General features: G+C 40.2%; 1 long non-coding RNA gene across 1 annotated transcript in view; it reads right to left on the reverse strand.

The window, feature by feature from the left end:
- LOC102195056 (uncharacterized) overlaps positions 1-24,313 on the reverse strand; it is a 74,990-nt gene that overhangs the window by 38,270 nt on the left and 12,407 nt on the right. Inside the window, exon 2 of the long non-coding RNA XR_312078.1 lies at positions 15,726-15,821. This is a non-coding gene — a long non-coding RNA (uncharacterized LOC102195056). The remainder of the gene's footprint in view (positions 1-15,725; positions 15,822-24,313) is intronic.

A 24,313-nucleotide genomic window follows, 5' to 3' on the forward strand; every position in this document is an offset into this window, starting at 1 on the left:
AAAAGCAAAGGCTCACAGTTTTTAGTGTTTTTTGTGGATAACTTTGCAAAATATACTCGATTAACTTTAGTTGAGCACCAAAGTATCACGTTAACCTCTGATGTACACAGGATATGGTTCTATCAAAAATAGACCAGGCACGTATTTTTAGGTAAGCAAAGATGGGGAAAGCTTCTGAAATAATTTGTGAAATCATGAGCAAGCAACTATCCTCTCTGTTCATCTGCCTTTCTGCCTCTGGAGCGGCCTGATCAGTTTTTTCCAGCCTGGTAGCTTAGTGGCGAGCACTGCTATAACACTCATGGAAAACATTCATCTCGAATTCTGAATTAATTCTTCTTCTGTCGGCTGCTCCCTTTAGGGTTCGCCTCAACCTATTCCTAGCATTCTGCTATATCACACTAACCCTCTGCATTTCTTCCTTCACGCCATCCACAAATCTTCTCTGTGTTCTGCTTCATTTCCTCCTGCCTGGCAGCTCTATAATCAGCATCCCTTGTCCAGTATATATCAACTATCCCCCCAGATAAATCCAAACAATCTCAGCCTTGCCTCTCTAACTTTGATATACTCAGTTGAAGATGCTTGAAGAGCAAGTCCCACAGTCCTGTAGACCAGTCAGCAATCCCATGGTAACCACTGAAAAATATTTCTTCCCCTATTGGTTGGCTAGTGGTTCCTCTAAGTCAACAGTACAGCACTGGAAACCTAGTTATGACTTCTTTGGTTGCTAGCAGATCTGTCTTTTGAAAGGTGTTGTTTGCAGCGGTAAATCACAGCTTGTATTTTGAAGACGGATGTTCCCCATTTCCGTTGCAAGTTTTATTGCAGCTTGGCATGTAGCGGGAAAGTGTTTGCAGGCATGAAGATGTTTTCCATGCAAACTACAGGCAACAATGGCAATCTGCTAGCAACCAAAGCAATCATAATGTTGATGTAGCAACCAATATTGGTAATGTTTTACATATATAAAGGTGGGCATGCTAGCCGATCTATAATAATCACCATAACCCTGGTCACCTTGGCATGTCAGTGAATTTAAAAAAATAAACATGCATGTATGGAGGCCTATCTCCCCCCACCACTCCCCCTGCCAGTGGCAGACGCCCTCAGACATCGGTGCATTGGTGGTTCTTTGTGTCCGGGGATGGGCGTCCAGGTACCCACCGGCCCACTCCTGGTGGGTTTGTCAGGGCCTGGAGCTTGGGGCACACTCGGGTCACTCAGGCACAGCTGGCTGCCGGCGGAGCTCACAGGCACGTCACTGCAAGTCCCCCTGGCTTCTGCTCCGCGGCTGCTGAGCGACCCCTCATCTGGGGCTCTCCTCAGCTCTTTCCGTGATAGTGGCGCAGCTGCCCCTTTGTTGGTCTTGCTTGGTCTCCTTTGCTCTTGGGGCCTCTGGATGTCTGGAGTCTTGATCTCCTCCATACCTGCTTCATGCCCTGGAGGACAGGGCTGTGGCTCCCCACACCCTCAAGCAGATCATTACATGAAGGAACCTTTTAAATACAAGCGCGCTCATGCTCACAGCTGTACACACGGGTGCTCACACACACAAACTACACCCTTTTTGGCTGCTACCTCAAAGCACACTGTGCACTGTCGATCTTACGTACTGCACAATAATGTTTAATATTTAGTATTAACTGTTATATTCCCATAGATCATTGCGATGATGTTGTTTATTATATTGCTCTCTTTTTCTTTGCTTGTTTTCTTTTTTTTTTTCGTTCTCAACAGGTGATCCAGGTGATTGATATATGTATTTTTTGTCTGTTTGTTTTGTTGGTTTTTGTTTTTTGCCCTTTATCACCGGTCCTCTTCCCCGCTCTTTTTCTTTCCCTCTTTCTTTCTCCCTTTTCTTTTCCCCAGTCAAGTCTGTCCCGTGCTCAGCAAATGAAAATAAAATAAACAATAAAAGCAAAGGTGAATCAAATAGACCATTACAGCAAGGCTGGGATGGTCAATTTGGTAAAGTAAATCCGTTGGGCATCTTTCTTCGCCTTTAGACAACAATTCTGATGGCAAAAGAGCCAAACGAGACAGGCAAAAAAAACAACCCAAAAAAACAAAAACATGCATTACTAATTCAACAGGTGAAAAAACAGATTGGTAACCACACTTTAATATGCTAAGCTTTGTTAAGAAGGATACAAAATGAGAGAAACACTACATAATAGCAAGCTTTGGGAGCGTGTGTGTGTCTGATTCAGCAAAAGGCAGCTGAATAAAGTCTTCAGAAACGTGACATCCCTGCATTACTAAGCACTAAGACACAAGAGTGCACATGGTATTAAACTGTCTAAATCCATAAAATTGCAAATTTATGTACCTAAGTAACAAAAACACTGACAAGTAGGCTGTTGGCAAGCCCTGAGGCTTTAGTTAATCCATTAAACAATTTTGTGTTATGTCACATCTGTATCTCCAATAACATCTATGAATCATTCTGGGTACACAAATCGTAAAGACAATGAGCATTTATCGTTTTTGGGAGCTCATTTTATGGGTTGTGATGATACAAGAAAAAAAATATGAAGACATCTCTGAGCTTTATTACTTTACTTTCCCAAAGCAGGATACGGAGATTAGTTGTTGAGGAAAGCCAAAGACATAATTCCATACAGTAAGAATAAATGTACTGATATAAGGAGCTAAAACAAGCTTGCCAGATTGCCTGTGCAGAAGAGGCACATGATCTAACTTTTAGACATCAACCTACAGTAAAAACATTAATCAGTAAACTCCCAGACTCCCAGAAAAAATGTGAGTAATGTCAGGCACACTGTTTTTAAAAAGGAGGAAAATGGGATGAGTGATCATGTGGTGGCCCCTGTAGAATAAACTGTAGAATAAATAAATAAATGTTTTGGTTACCTGCAAGACATCACGCGAGAGAGTTCAAAAACATTAAATTTAGACTGTACCCCTGATAGAAGTAACTTTTAAGTTTAAACTGCAGATGTCTATTATTAAAACCTACCTCCGTTATAAAGCTTTCAAATGTATTAAAATGTTCATATATTTTTGTATCACATGCCATTACATCCTGTCACGTACACACACACACACAGAACACACACACATGCTGATAAGTAAGCTTGAAAAACAGGAAATGCTATGCAACTGTCTCTTGGTATAAATAAACCTGACTGCAATGCCTCGGTTATGAGTATCACCCGATCACTCACCTGTGCACGTAGCTCTATGAAACTCCTTATGACTGTCTTGTATTCCTTCATCGTATTTAAAAATGTCACACACCACTGACAACCCCACAATAGCAATGGCTGCCATGTTTACTACTGTAAAAAAAAAATACATTTTATAATATGCACTCTATTTTAACATATTCAAATAATAATCTATGTGTGTATACATATGTTGTGGTATTCTGTAATGAGTGTATTCAGATAGCAAAAACACTCTGGACACGCTGTGGAGACTTTTGCTGGCTAATCAGGCTGTTAGCTCCCCGTTTACTTCACCTGGTGTCCACGTCTGTTTTGTCTGGAGGAACTTCTGTCTGATAACAACAATAATGGTGTGAGCTGTTGAGAATATCCTGAACCTTTCTGAGAGTAAGTGCTGCTGTTTTTGCTGCCTTTAGCTCCTGCTAGCCTGTATTAGCTGCTATTAGACTGTGTTACCTGCTGTTAGCCCCTGTTAGCCAGTGTTAGTTAAGGAGGCATAATGCTAACTTATAAGTTAAAACCAGCTGTTGTTGTTCAGCTTACTCATTGTCAGTTGTTTGGAGATGCTACGATAACATGTCTAATCTGATTAGAATAAGTGTGCCAATATCGAAAGCCAAGTTTCTAGCCATATACAAAAACATGATTAGGTGAAACAGCGACGTCCACCTTGGCCACTGTCTTAAAGATGGTGGGGTAACGTGTTGGCTACCATAAACTGGCGCTCACTCCTACATACTTGTAATAGTTTATGAAAATACAGCAATTTGTAGAAATTAATCACTATCCATCCATCCATCCATTCGCTTCCGCTTATCCTTTTCAGGGTCGCAGGGGGCGCTGGAGCCTATCCCAGCTGTCATAGGGCGAGAGGCGGGGTACACCCTGGACAGGTCGCCAGTCTGTCGCAGGGCCAACACACAGGGACAGACAACCATTCGTGCTCACATTCACTCACACATTCACACCTAATGGCAATTTGGATTTTCCAATTAACCTATCCCCACAAGCTGCATGTCTTTGGACGGTGGGAGGAAGCCGGAGTACCCGGAGTGAACCCACGCAAACACGGGGAGAACATGCAAACTCCACACAGAAAGACCCCGGCCTGATGTTGGAATTGAACTCAGGACCTTCTATTAAATAACCTAAAAATGACTTACATATAATAAGCTGAAACAGTTTGTTACACCAACATTGAGTTTCATGGCTTAGCTTCTCCACCTAGACGTCAGAGCGTATGGTCACTGCTATGCTATCATTCTCATAAAATCAGTTTTTTCCCTCTTACTGTACAATCCTGCTGGAAAAAATTATATTTCAGACATCACTTATTGGTAATGAGCTTTGGATAGGGAGCACCACACTGTGCCTCAGCCTTGATAAAGCTCTAATTTGACACACTCACCATCACCCCAAATTGTCATTCAACAGCCTTCTAGCAGTGAGCTTTTGATCAGCCACTTGATCAATTTTCTGCCCTGTCAAAACCCATTAGCCAGTCAGTTCCTCTTATATGGGTGCCGGGAACCAGGGAAGGACACTGACAGTATCACTGAACATGGATCATGTGCCAGTGTAAACACATGGGCAAGAGAGGCATGGCGTGACCAGCACATACACACATGTAAAAAATACTTTTTTTACAGTGCTATTTGAGTGCAGGGTACAAACATGTCCTAAATTTAAACTCAAATATGGGATTTTATTGCTTAGGCTGTCTTGACTATGTGACGGAAGTTCACACTTTCAGGTTCAATTCAGTGGTACAAAAAATATTATTAAAATTTAAAGCCCTTTTTATTCACAGTCCCCCATTTTCAGACACTCAAAATTAACTACAAACTTGACTCTTTTTTGCGGCTCATTATTCCATGAAAAATGTAACAGAAAACATCTGATGTTGAGTCACTGTAAGGCCCAAAGAGTTGTCAATGCGAGGCAGTTTGCTCATCAATAATCAGAAAAAAACAAAATAAACCTATCAGAAAAAAGCCATTTCTTTAGATGTAACAATTCAACAATCTGGTTCTTTCTTAAAAAATGAATTCACTTAACAGCTGAGCAACACCAAAAAGGCCTAAAAGACAATAAAAGACAACTGAAGTGGATGATGACAGAATTATTTCCAAAAGTTAAGATAAGCAGCATCTAACATCAAACCAAGTCAAGAATATTTTTGAGGAGGCAGGACTGTCATTGTTAAAGTCTACAATCAGGAGACGCCTTCGTGAATAGAAATGCTGAGTGTTTACAACAAGGTGCAAACCACCGGTTACACTCAAGACCAGGAAGGTGAGATCAGAGTTTTCCAGATATATTTATAAAAGCAAGATTAGCTTCTACTCAAATGATGGGGAAAGAAATGTATGGAGAAGGAGAGAAGAATTATCTGTCAAAGATGGAGGGAGTAATGATATGGTGTGGGCCTGTATAGCTATCAGTGGAACCAGGTCAGTAGTTTATATTGATGATGTGACTGCTGTTAGAAGTAGCTGGATGAACTCTGAAGTGTCTTGGGCTACACCGCTCAGATTCAGCCAAATGCTGAAAAACTGACTGGACAGCACAACGCAGTGTGAGTGAATAATGACCCAAAGCAAACTGCAATCTTTCCCCCCTAAAACTCCTTGAATTAAAGCTGCACTTCAGTCACATATTGATTGTTCAATTTAAAATCTGCTGTGTTGGTATACGGACACTATATCCTAAAAATTCTGTGCACCTGACAAAACTGATGATGCTTGATTTCATTTAGAAACAATCAAACCCCAATGAAGTGGTGAATACTGAAACTGCCTAGGAGTTTCAGTGGCTAAAGGTAAATTTCTGTTATGGTCTGTGGCTCAGTATCCAGGGAGTGTTCGGGTTGCCCTGGTGGCCACGCCCTCAGGTTGGGCCGTCACCATCGCACCTGCATTCCATTCCAGGCAATTATTGGAGGACTACTTCTCCCAGTGCGGACGGCTGCTCCACGCCAGACCGATAGTCACCCCTTAGTGGTCACCGTCCAGCGTTTGAAGCCTGCCACCTGCCTGTTTGTATGCCAGAGAATACCTTCAGTTTCCGTCCCTGCCTCCTTAGATTTTGTCCCACGGACACCCTCCCTTCCAATCCCACTGTCTGACTCTGGTTCTTCCGACGGTCCCAATTACGTTTTCCCAGGGCATTTCTGTTCCTGATTTCCTCGACGTTAAGTTAGATCTTTGTCTCCCCTCGTTGTTCCTGATCTTTTCTGTTAAACCAATAAACCTGTACATAGTTCCAGAAGATTTGTACTGAGTCTGCTTTTGGGTCCCCGCTATGTCCACCTTGGTTCATGACACTTTCAATGAGTTTAATGACCAAATGGGAAACGTGTCACTTTGTAAAGTCAATACCAATTAACGATTCACAATAACGTCCTTGCAGGTTGTGCCTTTGTGTCACATGAACTAAAATCTCTTTCATGCAAAGGATATAATGACAACATAATTAACGAGGTGCCTTTTCAGACTAATGAGAAGAGCTTGCTTAAGCTTTAATCAGATGTTTTAATAGTCCAGTCAAGCTAAAAAGACATATGATGAAGCATCCTAATGACTCTGATGTAGACTTATTGAAGCATTAAGTGCTCAACAAGGTTAGCCAACATAAGTGGGAAGAAGTGACAGTACATTCGTTTTTAAAGTCTAAAGTCTAATTTGGTGTCATCCTTTGCTTCATTACACAAACACTCACTACTTATTGCAGGTTTCCATGCAGTGAATCGAGTTTGATTTTATAGCCTCGCTGCAGGTTTCACCAGAGGTCACAGCAGACGGGAAGCAGACTTTTTCCAGGCAGTTCAAATGTTCAACCACTTCCTCTTCTTTCTTTACGCATACTAAAACCAGAGTAGATGATGAGCCAGCACTAGCTCCTTTGCCCCCTCTTTCCTTCTCATTATGCATTCATCAGATCATTCAGTCTGTCTCAAGGCAGAATGAGTTTTTAATGTGAAAGGCAGGGTCTGACTTCTCATCAAGTACTTATATAATATTATTCATAGTCATATTTGAACTCATTCTTATTGTAACCAGACAGATATGGCTATATGATCACATGATCATCCTGCTGATGACTTAACTCTCAGCCTTATGTAGGTTTATACTGTATATTTTCATGTATGAATACATACTTACAAATTATTAAGCAGCCATTGTAGATAGCAAATGGACTGCCACTTATACAGCACCTTCCTACTCTAACTAAACGTTCAAAGTGCTTTTTAGTACAAGCACCATTCACTTAATCATACACACATTCACACAAGTGCTCCCTCACACTGATGCATTGGGGTAACTGTGGGTTCAGTATCTTGGGCGAGGATACTTCGATGTGCTTTGACAAGCCCACACACGTACATGAAACACACACACACACACACCCAAACCAAATACAACTGTGCTCTGAGGCAACAGTGCTAACCACCTCACCAGCATGTCACCAAAGTTCTCCATTTTAATTTAAATCTGTACTTCAGTACAAGCACTTATGCAGATGTTCAAAGATTCATTATACCTCTGGTCCTATTAATGCCCATCCAATAACATTGTGTGCTGGAAGGTTAACAGTACTCTTTGTCATCATCAACGATACTGATTGTGGCTGCTTTACACAAAATTTGAACTTCACTAGTATCTCTTTGATAGATTTTTATTTAACCACTGCTAACAAAGAAAAATCCCACGATCAATACTAATTAAACTGCAAGTGAGACTGCTAATCTATTGTGGTATCATGCAGATTATCTTCTATCTTGTTTTCTACAAAAGAAACAAGGCACCAATAGCATAGCCCGTTTCTAAAAATGGCTCAGTTGCTCTGTTGTGCATATACATGCCAACATGTGTGGTAAGTCAGAAAGGAGCCTATCAAAGCCATATAATTGCTTCACCCACAAATCAATAGGCTTCTGTCTTCTGTTGCAAGGTGACTGAGGTACTGATGATACCTATGAGTCCATTTGGTGCTCACGAGTAATGCTGTATAGGGAAAAAAACAACTGAACACACACACACACAGAACAAATGTTCGTGTATTCTCCTCACGTGAGTGCATATACTGTATATTCTGCATACTCCCATGTTACAAAGGAGCTTCGCTGTCTTGTTTAAGGCTGATATCTGTACAGATGCTGTTTGTCAACCTGCGTTATGCCTGACTGCAAGTCAGCATGGCAAATAGTAATAACTGTGTTTTCAATGTGGCTGCATTATGCATGGATACACAAGTGCTTGTTCACAGAGCAGCGTTTGATGTTACATTTCCAAGTTTAAATTCAGAAGAAAACAGGAATTTTTGAGGCTGAAGGAGCAGAAAGGCTGCACGGAAAATTGATTTTCTGCTCATGTCTTTTGACACAAATAATGCGAGGTCAGTGCAGATCAAATCAATTTGGTCCCTGGAAATAGTGTATAATTAACTGTTCTAATTAGGAATGGCACAGATGACAGGTTGTAAGATGAAAGAACAGCAATGCTGGTATAAAGAGGGAGACAGACAAAATAGACAGTCAGTGAACTACCATATAGACACTGCAGAAATATCAACAAGAAAAAGGGAAATTGAAATGACCAGTTTAATACAGTAATGTTGGTTATTTACTGTGGTGCATGCTGTCTTCTTTCAAAGACTGAAAGGCAGTTAAACTAAAGCTCTGTTTATGTCGACACATGTTCAAGACGTATTTGTACTATAGTGTTTGGTATGTGTACAGTATATTCAAAATTTAAGAGGCAGTTTAGAGAATAGGCATATCCAGTTATCTCTCTTGGGATAACTGGGAGTCTCTCTCCCTGCAGCTGTTATGTGATGCTAGAGTCTCATCAATAAGGTCATGTTGGAAAGGTGACTTTAATTGAAAATCTAAATGCCGCCACTCTCAGAAAATAGCACATTTGGCCCTTTAATGTTATTAGTTGCATTTTGCCTTTATGATTTATAGCGGATCTAATATGTTTAGATTTTTTCCTTCAATAGTTTTCTTGGAAAAGCTGAAAAAAGAAAAGAAAACAAGTCATTGCAAAAATAGACTTTCTCATTATAGTCTAATTATTATTATGATCACAAAATCTGGCATTACTATTACTTTTCCAATAATGAGCATATTTTTTATGTACTACCATAAAGGTTTCATTACATTTGCAAGGTTACGTAATACAATGCAAACTAAAGTATCCTTTGCCATAATGAGCTCAGTCACCCTGTTTTCTTTAAGAAACATCAATGGAAAGGTATTTTAATATATAATTCCACACTGCTTCAATAATGTTGAGGTATGGGCTCCGGGGAGGCCAATCCATGACTGAAAGTATTCCACTGTCTGTTTTTTTCTATCCATGTAAGCTTTTACTTCACTAGCTGTGTGTTTGGGATCTTTGTCGAGCTGAAAATTAAGCTGTTACCAATCAAATGCTTTCCAGATAATATGGGTCAAACTATAATGGTACCTTTCTGAGTTTATAATTCCATCAATTGTGATAAAATCCAGCCCAAAACCATGACAGAGCCTCCACAATATCTGACAGATGGCTGTGTACACTCACTGATGAGCCTCTCTTCTGAACTCCTCTGTTCTTACTGATGATAATTTGAACCAAAAACTTCACAATAAGGTTTATCGTTCACTGTTGCCCTTCATTTTCAGTCCAGTTCTTGTGTGATTTGGCATAATTTGTAGATGTAATTAGAGAAATGAGAACAAATTATGCGTTTATGGGAACGGCTGCTAGTAACGACATGCCTAAAGTTACATAAAGATACTTTGTTAAGTTGTCTGTTATGTCAGATCAGAGCTAAAGGTCTCGATGAACATAAAATTCAATTAGTCGGTAAATGGTCAGGTACAAGGACTGGACTGAAAAAGAGTGAAAAAAGCAGCCAAAGGAAAACTCTGGCTTTAATTTAAAAAAGTCTGCCTTCTTGGAAACAAAATATAAAGAAATGAAGGGTGAGTCTTTTGCACAGGACTGTATATTGCTCATTCTATTCCACGTCCTCTCAGCTGTCCTGTTCAGAGAAAATCCTGTCTTCAAACCACAGTGATGCACATTACATTTCCTGACTGTTCTTCGCTCCATCCATCTCCATCTTCACTACATAATACTGTAGCATGTTATTCCAGCTAAATTACACTCCATATACTGCAGAGGAAACTGCAGAGTGCTGATTGCTCCTACTGTACAAACAAAGTTAAGAAACAAGGCTGTCAGGCTTAAAAGCATCTCTACAGTGAAATGTGCATTGCAAATAATGAAGCCTCTACATTCCCTATTGTGATGACAGTGACTCAGTTCGCGTCTCCCGTGCAACATGCGGAGCATGTCTCCAAGACGCGTGACACAAAGAGCGAAAAGAAAGATGTGAAACATTCCCTATTTCTGTATCATGGCTGACTCATCAATTGTGTGAGCTTTTAGCTGGGGAGCAAAAACTCTCAGTGAGCTCTCGAGTTGCTGCTCCACAAGGCGGACTGGGTTTTGTTCTATTATTTCTTGAAAAAGTGTGATCACGCTCATTCTCTGATCTGACAAACACTGTGTTTTTGTCTAACTTTAACAGTAACGCACACATACAAACACAAAGGCTGTGACAGTTTTAACAGCTGGAGATGGAAAAGTAAAATATAACTGCATGCAATTTTGCGCCGATAAGAAGAGGAATCAAATCACCAACAGTTAAAAATGACTACGTGCTATATAGGCGAGCCTGTATCATCAAGTACATGCTGCATATTTTTATAGTAATTTCTATGTCAGCATGTACATTTACACGCTCTTTATTTTCTAAATGCATCTTCAATTAAATGCCATTGCTGCCTGCATGAAATCGTGTGGTTGAATGATTTCTAGTCCACATCGTGCAAGGATTTTATCACACTTAAATATCAGAAAAATGAAAGTTTCCAAAGTTAATGATTCGACTGCAAAACTGAATTTACTTTTTACATGGGAGACATTGCATTTGAAACACAGCTGGCAACCATTTCACTCAGCGTGGCAAAAGGACTAGAGAAAGGGTCAGGCAGGTGAAGATCAAGGCCAGGAACCAACAGAGTAAAATTCAATTTTAATGTTGTTGAGGAGGCAAAGGGACATTTCCTAAAGGTGGTTTAGAAAAAAAATCTTTATTCCTGATTTGTTTTTTCCTTTTTTTTAAAAAAAAAAAGTGTTCTACCTTTTGAGTCTAGGCCATATTGTTGTTCTGTTGTTTTTTTAAATTTGCTGTTATTATTTTAAAAAAAATTAAAAATCTGGAAACTGTAAGGAAATAGTTTGAAAATCCAGATGTTCAACACACTAATTTCCTTTAATGAAAAAATAAAGGACTTTGAGATGAATTTAAAAGAGGATGTTTGTGTAACACTTCAAAATGCTGAATTTGGTGTAACAACATATCTTTTAATAGAAAGGCATACTGAATCATACATCTTCACCCACCGGCCACTTTATTCAGTGCACCTTGCAAATATCCAGCTGGATTGAGATCTGTGACTGTGGAGATCATTTGAGTGCAGGGAACTTTTTGTCAGTTTGTGACATGGTGAGTTTTCCTGCTTGAAGCAACCATCAGAAGATCGGTTTGCTACTTTTATAAAGAGACTGACATGGTTAGCAGCAATTCTCAGGTTTCGTTGGTGTCCGTTCTTAAGGGTTGTGTGTGCACCTCCTAGAGTAGATGCGGAGTCCCAGTGACAGTAGTAGTGCAGCACTTTAGACTGACTAAAGTGTAACTGGTACAAGCTGGACCGGGCTAAAACTGGGTTGAATGTGCTTTTAATGTGAAAGGTTAGTGGACTGCACTCAGCTTTCTTTTCAGCTGCAGCTGCATTGTGGTAGTTGGCACTGTTGTCTCAGAAGATGAAGGTCCTGGATTTGAATCTGCTGGACAGCTGGGGCCTTTCTGTGAGCAGTTTGTATGTTGTTTGCCTGTATCTGCCCAAGGCATATTGTTGGGTTTATTGGTGATTATAGTCAAAGGAGCTTGCAAAGAAAAGCGTCTGGACTTCTTTAAGTTGCTTGAAGACTTTTCACCTCTCATCCGAGAAGCTTCTTCAGTTCTAAGGTCAAATGGTGGAGAGTCCCAGATTTAAACCGAGTGGGAGTGTCCCCCCGTTTAAATCTGGGAGTATTCCCCCATTTAAATCTGGGACTCCCCACCATTTGACCTTAGAACTGAAGAAGCTTCTCGGATGAGAGATGAAACGTCTTCAAGCAACTTAAAGAAGTCCAGACGCTTTTCTTTGCAAGCTCCTTTGACTACGATGACCTGGATGACTGAGAACCTTCACAGACATATTGGTGATTATAATTGGTCTGAATGTGTAAATGGGAGAATGGTTGTGTCTCCCTCTGAGTCAGCCTGGAGATCTGTCCAAGGGCTACCCAGCCTCACACCCTATGACAGTAGGGATAAGCTCCAGCCTCTGTGACCCTGAATTGGATAACAGGAAGAAGATGGATGGTTGAATGGATGCTAAAAGGTCTGAGGAGACGGGACACCAGGCAGAGATTGATAGCCATGACCCTAACTTTCCTAAATGGACAGGGTTACAACAATATACCTGATGTTATTTGAGAAATGGGCTTCCCTCAGTGAAGGTTTGAATGGCAGTTTGAAGACATGTGAACATACAGACACATACACTAACATGTGCACACACAATGCTACATTACTTCCATTTAAGGCAACATACAGTTTGTTGATCATAAGCAATGGCGGCCGGCAACGGTGACAAAACAAGCTGAAAGTCCAACAAGGAAATCTGAAGAATGTGGAAACCATATCAGATGTTGGGATGTTAGGACTGTGACCTTTGTGTAAAAAGACTGAGAGTCCTATTAGGAGAACTGAATGTCTATGAAACAAAAACTACATTTTAGTGAAAATACACGGTTGTACTTCGACACACTCTCCACCACATACAGTGTGCGGATTCACACAAGATTCACATGCACACCTAAGTTCCCAGTAAGAACTCTTCCATTTGCAATGCGATGTGCAATTTTCGCAACACCCTGCATTGCTCTTTAGCATTCAAGCCTCACTCCTCTCTCCTGGAAGTCTTTCCGGTTTCTCCATACTTATTTCTTTTACTTTTTTTGATAACCAAAAAGTTTAGATTATGTTGAAACTGTCTTTGTTTATGCAGTCCTGATTTTAATTTAATCTCATGGTCCTCCGAGTGTCATTTTGAGGACACGTCAGTGTTGTTGCAGAGCATGAATTGCTGTAATTACTGCAGTTTGTTTGAGCGTGCACATGAAACCTCTCTTCATCTGCGTGGGAAAAGACGGGCTCAAAATAACTTCGGAGCAAATTTTTACTTTATTCCTTTCCCCCCCAAAATGGCATGATCTCCGCACCTGCAAGTAGGTGAGAGCTTTGAATTACTTCTTTTTTTGAAATAAATAAAAAAAATAACATAAAAAACTTTGATCTGCTGCTTTTGATTTGAGCATCATTAACTGTTAACAGCATGAGCTATTAATAGTGTTTGTCTCTGGGTTGTGTTAAAAGGAGAATGGATATAGGGATTGGGCAGCATGAGTAGAAGATTCACAAGCCGGCTGCATTCATCATTAAACAGTCTATTCCCGAGAATCTGGGTGAAATCACACACATGGGCCGTGAAATAAGCAATCTGCAGGGGATCTCTGGAGGCCTCACACTTACAAAGAGGCTCCCTTTTAATGATGGGCTCATCCGTTTTGGACAAGATGCCAGGACTGGATGTTGATAACTCGTTTTATGTATTGGCTTCCATATACAATTACCACTCAGTGACTTTGACTTTGGTTTCACTTCACTTAGCCTCACTATATGGATTTGCTGTTGAAGCAGTGGGGAAAGATAAGGAGACTGGCTTGCTGCTATTACTGAAACACAAAGCTTTCGCTCTTTTCTACATTGATTAAACAGCAAGTTTTTTTTGTTTAAACTATGTCATCACAATGCTGTGCCACAGAATATGTATACTACTGGGTGAAAATTTAGATCCAACCACCAGCAAAGATCTGGGTAATCTGCTGTGGGCTCCCTATCGTGGGTGTGCCTACAGAAAACACTCATTGCCCCCCTTATGGGTTAAACCACTGTCATTTTGCCCCTCGGGGCCCATGTTGTGGTTTTCTGTGCGAAATCTATAGTAGGTTTGCCGACGGAAAACCCATACATGGTCTCTAAAGGGCAAAACTGCTGTGTTTGCACAACCACTTTGGGCCTGTGTGGGATATATGTGAATTTAGTCAACACATGCAGCCCCACAGTCCACCTACATCTACCCACTGTGGGTTTGCTATCACATTGTTTATGATAAGTAAAAGTAAGGCAGGTAAAATCTGCCAAATCAACTTTAGTCACCCCTTGTAAATAAGGAAGCAGCCCCCTCCCCCTCCCCACACCAAATGGTGGCCAGTAATATACCATGGGGCACATGGGTATTCGAGTTTGTGGACAGGGCCTCCCGTGTTCTACAGACGGCTGCAGACATGCACTGTTGTACCGGTAACCAAGAGTTTGTGTTTGTTAAATAGTTTATTAGTCTCAGTGCTGGTGATTTCCTGTTTTACTTTCGTAACCTTTCATCAGTCTGTTCCCGTGTCATCCGTACTTGTCTCCCTATGTCCCCTGTCTAGTCTTCTCGTCTTCTTTTAAGTTAACCATGGTACCTCCTTCAGTCACGCCTCCCCTTTTTTGTTCCCCTTTGTGTTTCCACAGTCCATATCTTTATGTGTTTGCCTTTCTCTCTGTGTCACGTTTGTATGTCTCAGTCTGTCTCAGTGTTAGTTTCCTGTGTTATTTTGATAGTCCCTCATCCCGAGTGTGCTATGTTCAGCTTAACTTCTCTTGTCTCCTTTGATTAGTGTCTGCTGTGCTGCCACCCGTTTCCTGTTCCCTAAATGCCTGCATGCATTTATATATTGTCTTAGTCTCCCTTTTGTCATGTCGCCCATCATGCTGTGTGTTTCTCTCATGTCATATTCTCCATGATTAGTAATTCCATTTCAAGTTCTAGTGCTCTCTGGCTGTGATTTGATTTAATTCTGCATCTGAGTCCTGCATTTGGATCCACAGCTCTGACTGCCTACACAGTCATAGGACAGCTGAAGGGGTAAAAAGTGACATTCACTGGTGGCATGATATTCACCAGACCAGTAACAAAACAGCCCTGTTAGCTAATTGTTTAAAGACAGAAATTCATCCTAGCATGGAGGGAGACACGGGTATAGGATGGATATTGAGGATGTATTATACATACATTATACATGCATCTATAGCCTCATCAAACCCACAATAGATAATCATCTTGGTATATTCAAGACAATCTGCAGGGAGAGAGGACCATTACTTCTCTATTGGAAAGAGCAAGCAAAGTGTGAGGGGTGGGGGACGGAGTTTAATCTCCTTTTTAAGCCTGGTGAGTCACACTAAGAGGAGCAGTTGTTGTTTTCTTTATTCCTGAGTGAAATGCAGAATCCACTGGGAGCAAGAAAAGCCCATACTGACCTTTTGTTAAAAAGGCATGCCTTTTGGTTTGCCTTTCCCTCCGGAGCACTCATGCAGGCGAGGCAGAACCATATCCCCCACCTCAAGCCACCCCTCCTTGTAAGAAAAAAAAAAGACAAGGTGGACAATAAAGAAATTGAATTTCTTTTCCTGGCTGACTGTTGTGAAAGGTGGTAATTTTTCCTGTACAGACTCATACTGAAGGGAAAATATAAAAGCTAAAAGCTGCGATTACAGAAGTTTCCATATAAATGCATATTAAAATGTAGCTCACTAATTGCCAAATTAGAGTGCCAAAAAACATCTCAAGTTAAAAGGGAACAAAGGACAATTCATAGACCATTTAAATTAAGTCTCCCATTTGTCGTTCTCAAGTGACTGAACAATGTCCTATCACAGAGCAATGATTACGTATCATCCATCAAGTGTTGTGGCCAAGCAAAGCAGACAGATTGCAAAAGGATGTAATTACCAGAATTCTCATTCCTATTTAACACTTCATTTGTCACTTCTTGTTGTGTAAGTGCCAGAAAACCTGTGTACTGCAACATGCTGTAAAACTGCACAAACATAAAGGTTTCGATGAGTTTGCTTTTGATGGCTTAACAAGAGCTAGCTTTTTCTCTTGACCTGTGCTACAAACAAAGTGGCTCATCTGCTGCACAAGTGATATATTACTTTGTTTAATCACCATATCTATTTAATTAAATAATATCGATTGCACTGGCTTCCTTTACTTTGGCACTCCTTTGCTACCATCTGAGCTGGCAAAGGCTTCTTTAAACTGTATAAAGCACAACACACAGTATAGAGACGTCTCACTAATAGTGTTGCTGCTCTTAAGCCATGTATCCTCTGCATTAGCAGGATTGTTTTGATTTAAGTCACACTTACAGGAGTGCTGAGAAGGGCGTAGCTATAGGGGTTGTCACTATACCAGTATTTCAAACTTGATACTGATATGCAGGAACATACTCTATATCATTTTCAATACCAGAGGGGAAAAAGACAAAATTAAGAAAACCTTTTCCCCCTTATTTTTCTGCTTTCTGGTTTCCTGTACACTTTTCTCAACTGCAACCAGGGATTTTGACACACTTTGACTTGCTTCAAAGACACAAAGAATTGTGTTATGTCTGTCTATAAATGAGCAGGATTGATATCATTTGTTGTCTAGATCTAAAATTAAAGTAAGCTTTTTGTTATTAGCCACAGCTGCTACCGTAATGATAACAGAAGGCTAATGCGGGTAATTGCTAATAGCTAAACTAATGTTCACCATTGTGCTGACAAGGTTAACATTTATGATAACTGTTTAATATTTCAATGCTATTAAAACAGGAACTTTAATGACCTTATGCAAATTTTCATGAAGACTGATTCACCAGGTTTACAGTGCTGCTGTTTATGTGTATAGCTGCTAGTAGTGGAGAGGAGAGGCTGTGTGCTGTAGAGCAGTGTGAAGTTGTGCGTCAGCTGAAGGAGGTGAAGACTTGGTATCAGTATTCCTGCAAATGAGTATCTAATGCAGTATTTTTTAGTATCAATTAGTACCAGAGTATCAGGGTTTTTTGACAAACTGCTCGATAGATATACTGCCCACAGTAACGAACAGGAAAGAAAAAAAAACGAGTACTACTTTCTTTTCAGACGCTACACATGTAAAGGCTAATTTAGATCATGGAGCCCTGCTCTAAAAGCTGACATAGATATAATACTGTATTGAAGCTGGATTTAAAAAATAAGTGCTTGAAGTTAAAGTTTTAAAAACAAGTTTAGCACCATCTTTCTGCCAGTGCGGACCGTTATGTCATGTGGTTGGTAAGTTGCGGCTAATAGACCCACATTAGCTTATGTTAGCTAACGAGTGACAGAATCAATAACTCAGAGAAAAATAACAATATTATAACTAAAAGTCACTTTAAGGAGATCACATCTGGCCCTTGCTGCAACAATGAGTAAGAAACTGAGTAATTTACTGTCCATAAATTATGAAAAAACTATGAAAAAAATAAACTGTAACTTATTCCAGTATGGACACTTTAATACTTTCATATCTGGGCTGTTAATAGGAAGACATGACCGGTAGCATTCTGACTTTACAATAACACATCACATGTCATTTGACAACAGGAGCAGGTGCTTTTAAAATGGGAATATGATTTTGGCCAGGACTGGACTCCATTGTCCATCCCTCAGTTAGGTTGTGGTGCCAGCGGCGGATTATCACCGTTGACAGACCAAAACTACCTGCACAACAGAAGTGGAGACTTCAAATTGAAGTCTTTGACTGGCTAGCCGTTTTCCTCTAAATTTACGGAAAGCTAAACTCCAACGTGCTTGTTTAGTTTATGCTAAGCTAACCAGGCTAAATATACAGAAATGAAAAATTAGAACAAGCATTTTTCTTTTCTTTTTTTTTTGACACAGCATCTACTGAAATGAAATCCAGATTAATCCTCACAGACAGCTCATTCTGAGGTTTGCCACGAGACAATCTGTCTCAGCTGCTCCTCAAAGGAAAACCACAAACTTAATTTCATTTCATCAGTCTACATCAGCAACAGCATTCAATAACCGTGTGAGTGGCGTGTCTTATTAGTGAAAATGCAACAAGTGGAGCCAACGCTGTAAAGCACTTGTTCCTAGCTCCTTCGACTGGAGCCAGAGGCAAGGCAATCTCCTCCATCGCAGTGAAAGATTGAGCCATGGCTTTCAGAGACTGAGAACACACTACAGAGGGAATCATGTATTCATGAAATTTTATATATCGGTGTCGTTGTGTCATTTCTGCCTTTTAACTGGTGGCCAGTCGAAAAAAGGTTGGTTTTTTTTGTCCTCCACCCCTCAATCACACAGCGTTTCCTCTCTCCAAATGCAATTTAGACGGAGCTGTGGTTGGAGGGCATTAGAAATGAACTCCTCAGAGGCCTTGCTTAGGAAATGAAATTGCCTCGACTATGGCCTTTTGTCACGTAACACCACAGTGCATATTAATGATAGGTGGCAAGTGGTGTGGCACCGTGCTACAGAATTCACACGGCAACAAAAGTCTAATCAGCCTTTCCACACATTCACTGTCATTGTTTGTTGTGTTCTCCATCTCTTCCCTGATTGATTTCTTATTAGCTCTTTATTGACATTTACTGTAAGGGTCTACAAGAGCCAGCTGGTATTTTAGTTTTTCAAGAGCACCCTATTTGCATTTTTTAAAATAAGTACATTCAGGAAAAAATGTTAACTTCAACTTTAATCCCGGCCCTTGTACAAAGCCAGTGGATATTCTAGGATCTGCTTGTGTCTGTAACCCTTTTGTATATTCCCCATTCTGTCATATCCAAGTCAACAGTATCCTTGGCCTCCATTGGTATTTGCTCCTAAAAGTTTAAGATTAGCCTATCTCTGTGTCCCAGCTTCACTAATGGTTGGTTCCCACGTCATCGCTACCAGTGACAGAACTTTATTGGCATTATACGCCTTCTCTTTCTGGTATTTTTTTATGCCCTGCGTACACGTTTAGTCATTACCTCCTTAATGACTTTTTAACTTAGGCTTGCTGAGAAAATAATGACCAAAAAGCTACAAGCTATTTACAAAATTGAATGAAAAATCAGTGCCATATATCACTGGTGGCAAACTGTAATTCATAAACAAAAAAAGTGGGGAGACAAAAAAAACTAAATCCTCCGCTTGCTTCAGAGGATGTGGTTGTTGATTCACTACCAACATGGTTTGAATCAGTCAGGTTTCCAGCAACAATCAACGCAAGTAACAGCACTGGGGTTTTTGCTCATATTGCACCACGTCACGACTGAGCACACCAGCAACTAAAGCAATTTGTCAGCAGTGGATGTACACTGCGGGAAGCCAATGCAAACCACGCTAGCTGATGTGTAACATTAAATAACATACATGAGTTCACAAATAGTGAAAGAAAATTATCTTTGTAGATTCCAAACAAAATGATTTCTGCAGACTTTCCAGGAGGGGAGTGCCTCTCTGAATGTGCCAGTATTATGCATGCTGGTGCAGGAAACATCATTAATATACATCTAATTACTTCCATTTAATGAATGATATGTAGGTCGCCGTTTAAAATGAAATGTCATAAAATCGCAAATCACACTGATTGATTTCCGAGCCAGGAGTGCAAAACATGTTCCATTTACCATGTGACTTAATAGAAAACAGTAACAAACAGCTAATCCACATATTTACATGTTGCATGTTTTTCATTAAATTGACTGGATTTCTGTCAATTGTTTGTTTATTAGTTAACTGTTCGTTTCCACTCACCTGCCACTTCATTAGGTACACCTATTCAACTGTTTGTATTTGAGAAACTGCTGGGATATCTTCTCACAATCGTCACCAGTGTTTGCAGAGAATGCTCCAAAAAAGAGAATATATCCAGTGAGCGGCAGTTCTCTGGGTGAAAATGCTTTGTTGTGGCAATAGGAGAATGTTCAGACTGCCTTTAACTGGTAGGAAGGCAACAGACGCTTAAATAACCCCTCATTACAAACAAGATATGTAGAAGTGCATCTACGAATGCTTAACAGGTTGAACCTTTAAAGAGAAGCGCTACAGCAATAGAAGACCAAACTGGGTGTCTCTCCTGTCAGGAAACTACTGCTAGTGTTGATGTGGGCTCACTAAATCTGGACAACAGAAAACTGGTCTGACGAATCTCAATATCTTCTGCATCATTGGGCTGGTAGGGTCAGAACTGGTGTGAACAACATAAAAGCATGGATCCATCCTGCCTTGTATCAATGCTTCAGGCCTCAGGTGGTGGTGTAAAGGGTGGGGGATATTTTATTGGCACAACTTTTCCCTCTTTAGTGCCCAAAGTAGGAATGTTTCCAGCACTTCTTAATTCTTCATCTATGCCATGAAGAATTAAGGCAGTTCTGAATTCAAAAGGGTGTTCAACGAAGAGCTACATATCATTAAGGTGTACCCAGTAAAGTCCTTCATAAATATATATCTTTAGAAATGAGAAAAACCTGCAAGCTATTCAGGCAGGGATCTAGCCACCCTGTGTCATACATGTGACTCACTCTCATCACGTCATATACCAAACATCTTGAGTCTACGTTAAGCACAGTTTCCTGTCTTTTTGTCTGATATGCCAGTATTACTCCTGTCACGTATCACTAGCTGCTGTTTGAACTCCTACATAACCTCAGAGTCCTCCCGCAGGCTGCGGGGGGAAGTTCACTCATCGCCCCAACTTCTTTAAATGCATCATATTTGTGGAGAATGATGAGCTCGGAGCCTTGATGCCAAACTTAACTGTATTCTGTTGCTTTAGCAAATCAATCATTTAAAACATGAGTTGTCTGACTGAACTTGATTTCAGTGTACAGAACAAAGCCAAGCTATAGTGAGTTTTTTCACCAGTTTTCATCAAATGACAATATGACTCTTAAATGTCAATACTGATACTGGATACAACAAAAGAAAGAAAAATATGTCTTTCAAAAGCTCAGTCAAAGGGTCTAAAATATAATTTGTTCAAGATTTTTATCATAGAGCTAATTATTGATGAAAGAATAAGACAATAATGTAACGCAGGCTGAAACAAATCTTCACTGTGAGCCAGGTTCCTGTCTACAGGTTGCAAGGATGGAAGGACAGATGAATTTTTATTATCTCACAGTGCAGTCTGTCTCTACTTTACTCTGCTACATTACGCAGAGACAAAACTGAGAAGAAGAAGAAAAACAGCAACGAGAGAAAAATAAAAGATAAATGACTGTGACCCTCAGTGTGAAATATGAAAAGTATATCATTTCTGCCTCTTTCAGGGAAATGCTGCAGAGAATGAAACTCATCCACAAACCATACTTCCCTCATTCGAGTTCTCTCGAGTCTTGAGAAAGAAATGAGAAGAATACTATATAAGTACATCTCCTTTAACACTTTTAGGGATGTTTTTTCTTAGATTAAATTTATGATCACACAGATCCTCATGAGAACCACGGAAAAAACTGAGTGCACACATTCAGACTAATGCTGCATTCTGATCCATAGTCTTTCAAGAGTCAACTTTTCTTAAACTAAATACGCTTCCTTCTTTTAGTTTCTTCTAGCCTCCTCTTCTGTTTTGCTGTCAGGTTTGGTGAGTCCTTATTTTCTGTGCCTAATTTTTACCTCTATGTCTCATTACCCCGCATCTCTGAAATCAAGGCAGTTTTATATTTCTTTTGTCTTTTTGCTTTTAGATCCATTTCCTGGAAAACAAAAGTACCTTGATTGCAAAACGGATCCATCAGACTCGACAACCAGAGATTATGAGTTGGAGGATATCATAACAATTATTATGGTGGGCTGAGTTCTCAGTGGAATATGTGGAAGGTTTTCAGACCAACATTCACAGATTTGCCTCCCTACGCTGTTTAGTTATTGCCCAGCTTCAGGATTGTATTAATGCCACATCACCTCCTTTCACCCGCCCAGGTCCCATCTCCCCCATCACCTGCCTCACCAACTCTCCACTGTCCGAGGCACCATTCCCACCACTCCATACCACAGCAGCCATGTTCTTCTGTCTTGCCTTTCAGCCTCATCATTGCTGTATTGTCAATGTTGCCAGATCCAAAGCTCAAGTACCAGAGTCCTCTTGTGTTTCGCGGCTGCTTTGACAGCTACTACATCTAGATGAAGGTAAAAGTATCCCATTGGACTATATTTTACTAGCGCTACTATTTGTTTTACTGTTTATCTATGATGCTGAAAGAAAGGTGAGTGTTCCTTGGTAGATGCTATAGTGGTGTTAACATACTGATGCTGAAAAATGAAAATCCCTCTGTCAAATACAAACACATGCAGACAGGATTGGATGATGTGTGCATTATTTGCTTGTGTAATGTGTCCCAGAGTGTTAACACTGCCAGGTTGTGAAATGCAGAGGAAGAAGACAATCATCTGACAAAACAATAGCTGGAGATTAGTCTTTAGCTGAGGACACGTGGTGGGTTTCATGTTGGAGCAACAGCTCGTCACAATGCTGTGTCCGGTTTCCTTTGCTTTCCTGGGATCACAGTGTTGTGCGCTTTGACTTTTAGGCCCTGAACTTTGTCAGTTCCATAAACTCACAATGACAAATAATTTGCTGGATGTCAGAAGCTGAGTGTGCAGCAGCCAGGAATGAATGGAACCAGAATGCTGGAGAGGCAGTGCCAATGGTTGTTATTGAAGATCATAAGTGTCCTTTTCAGGTTGTGTGTGTGTGTGTTGGAAAAATCAAACATAGAGAAACAAATTTTAAATGTATTTATCGTAATAAATAAATTTATATTAATAAAAAAATCATCTTTTTTTTACACTAAATAAACTGTCAAATCATAAACAAAGTGATCAGCACATACAGGTATTATAAACAACATTACATATTAGTTAAGCTTCTGTCACTGCCTTCTTGAAGTTTAGGAGCGCCTTAAAGATTGAGATGGCTGATTAGATTAACACTTAACCGAAGGCAAATGTGACAGGTGTAAAGCTGTGTCAGTAAGAATTAGATATGATTTTCTACAGCAGTGGTCTCTGCGGTTTAAGGAAGAAAAGGAAAAAGGGACCTCAAGGTGATCACTTGAGTGCTTTTGAGAGTCCGGTGCTAACACAGAATAAAGTGAGAGTAGCTGAGAGCCGTGACATGAAACACCTCAACTAACTACAATATGGTTTCAGTGCCGGGGCCATGACCTTTCCTAATGCAGTGTATGAAAGTAGCCCTCATGAGTTGGCAGGCCAAGATTAAAAATCCAATTGTGTACAAATGAAAATGTGTAAGGCAGAGAGTTAACGACGGTATGTGTGAGGGAGGGAGAGAGAGTGAGACAGTAGTAGAATAAGAGAATAAAAGAATAAAGTGTTTAATTTATCACCAAGTGAGAAAAAAGCCCATTCATCTATAATCCATTAATCTGGAACACTTGTGAGAGCCCGATTCGAGTCTCTTTCTCACTGACTTATGACAAACTGAGCAAATCACTGGGAGCAGAAAAGAGAAGCACCGAACAGGCGGCGCAGCCCACACTGTAAAAAGTACGGCCCTGCTCTCTGCTCACACATGCAGAGGTGCATTTGCTCTTGGTGCCAAGAACATGCAAAATGGCACTTCTTTACCAGGATCAAGCGGACGACACCAAGCAGCTCTGATTTCAGACTGTTTTTAAAGAAATTAATGTCAATGTTTGTTTGCCAAAATAGATACGGTTAAATTTGCTCGATAGTAGCACTTTTAGCACTGTAACAAGCGAGGCAGTGTTTTAAAAAAAATTACGTCTCAGTAGCAAGAATGTAAGTTTTTCTTGGACAATTTCTCAGAGAGCCATATGAGTTTGGAGGGTGCTAACTGTGATAAATTAGAAAACACTTTGGAGGCAATTACAAAAAAATGAACAATGGTGACAAACAGCTACACAGTTACTGAAAATACTCAGCGCAAATCTATTTTATTCATGCAAAGGATGCTGAGAAGCTCTTTGAATATTGTCACACTTCTACAGTACAATGGGCATTTTGTATCAGCTTTTAGGCACAGTCTTTCCTACATGGGCTATACTCCATAGTATGGGAGA

The sequence above is a fragment of the Pundamilia nyererei genome, unplaced genomic scaffold (genome assembly GCF_000239375.1).
Source record: "Pundamilia nyererei isolate P.nyererei 1_Seehausen unplaced genomic scaffold, PunNye1.0 scaffold00185, whole genome shotgun sequence".
Lineage (NCBI taxonomy): Eukaryota > Metazoa > Chordata > Actinopteri > Cichliformes > Cichlidae > Pundamilia > Pundamilia nyererei.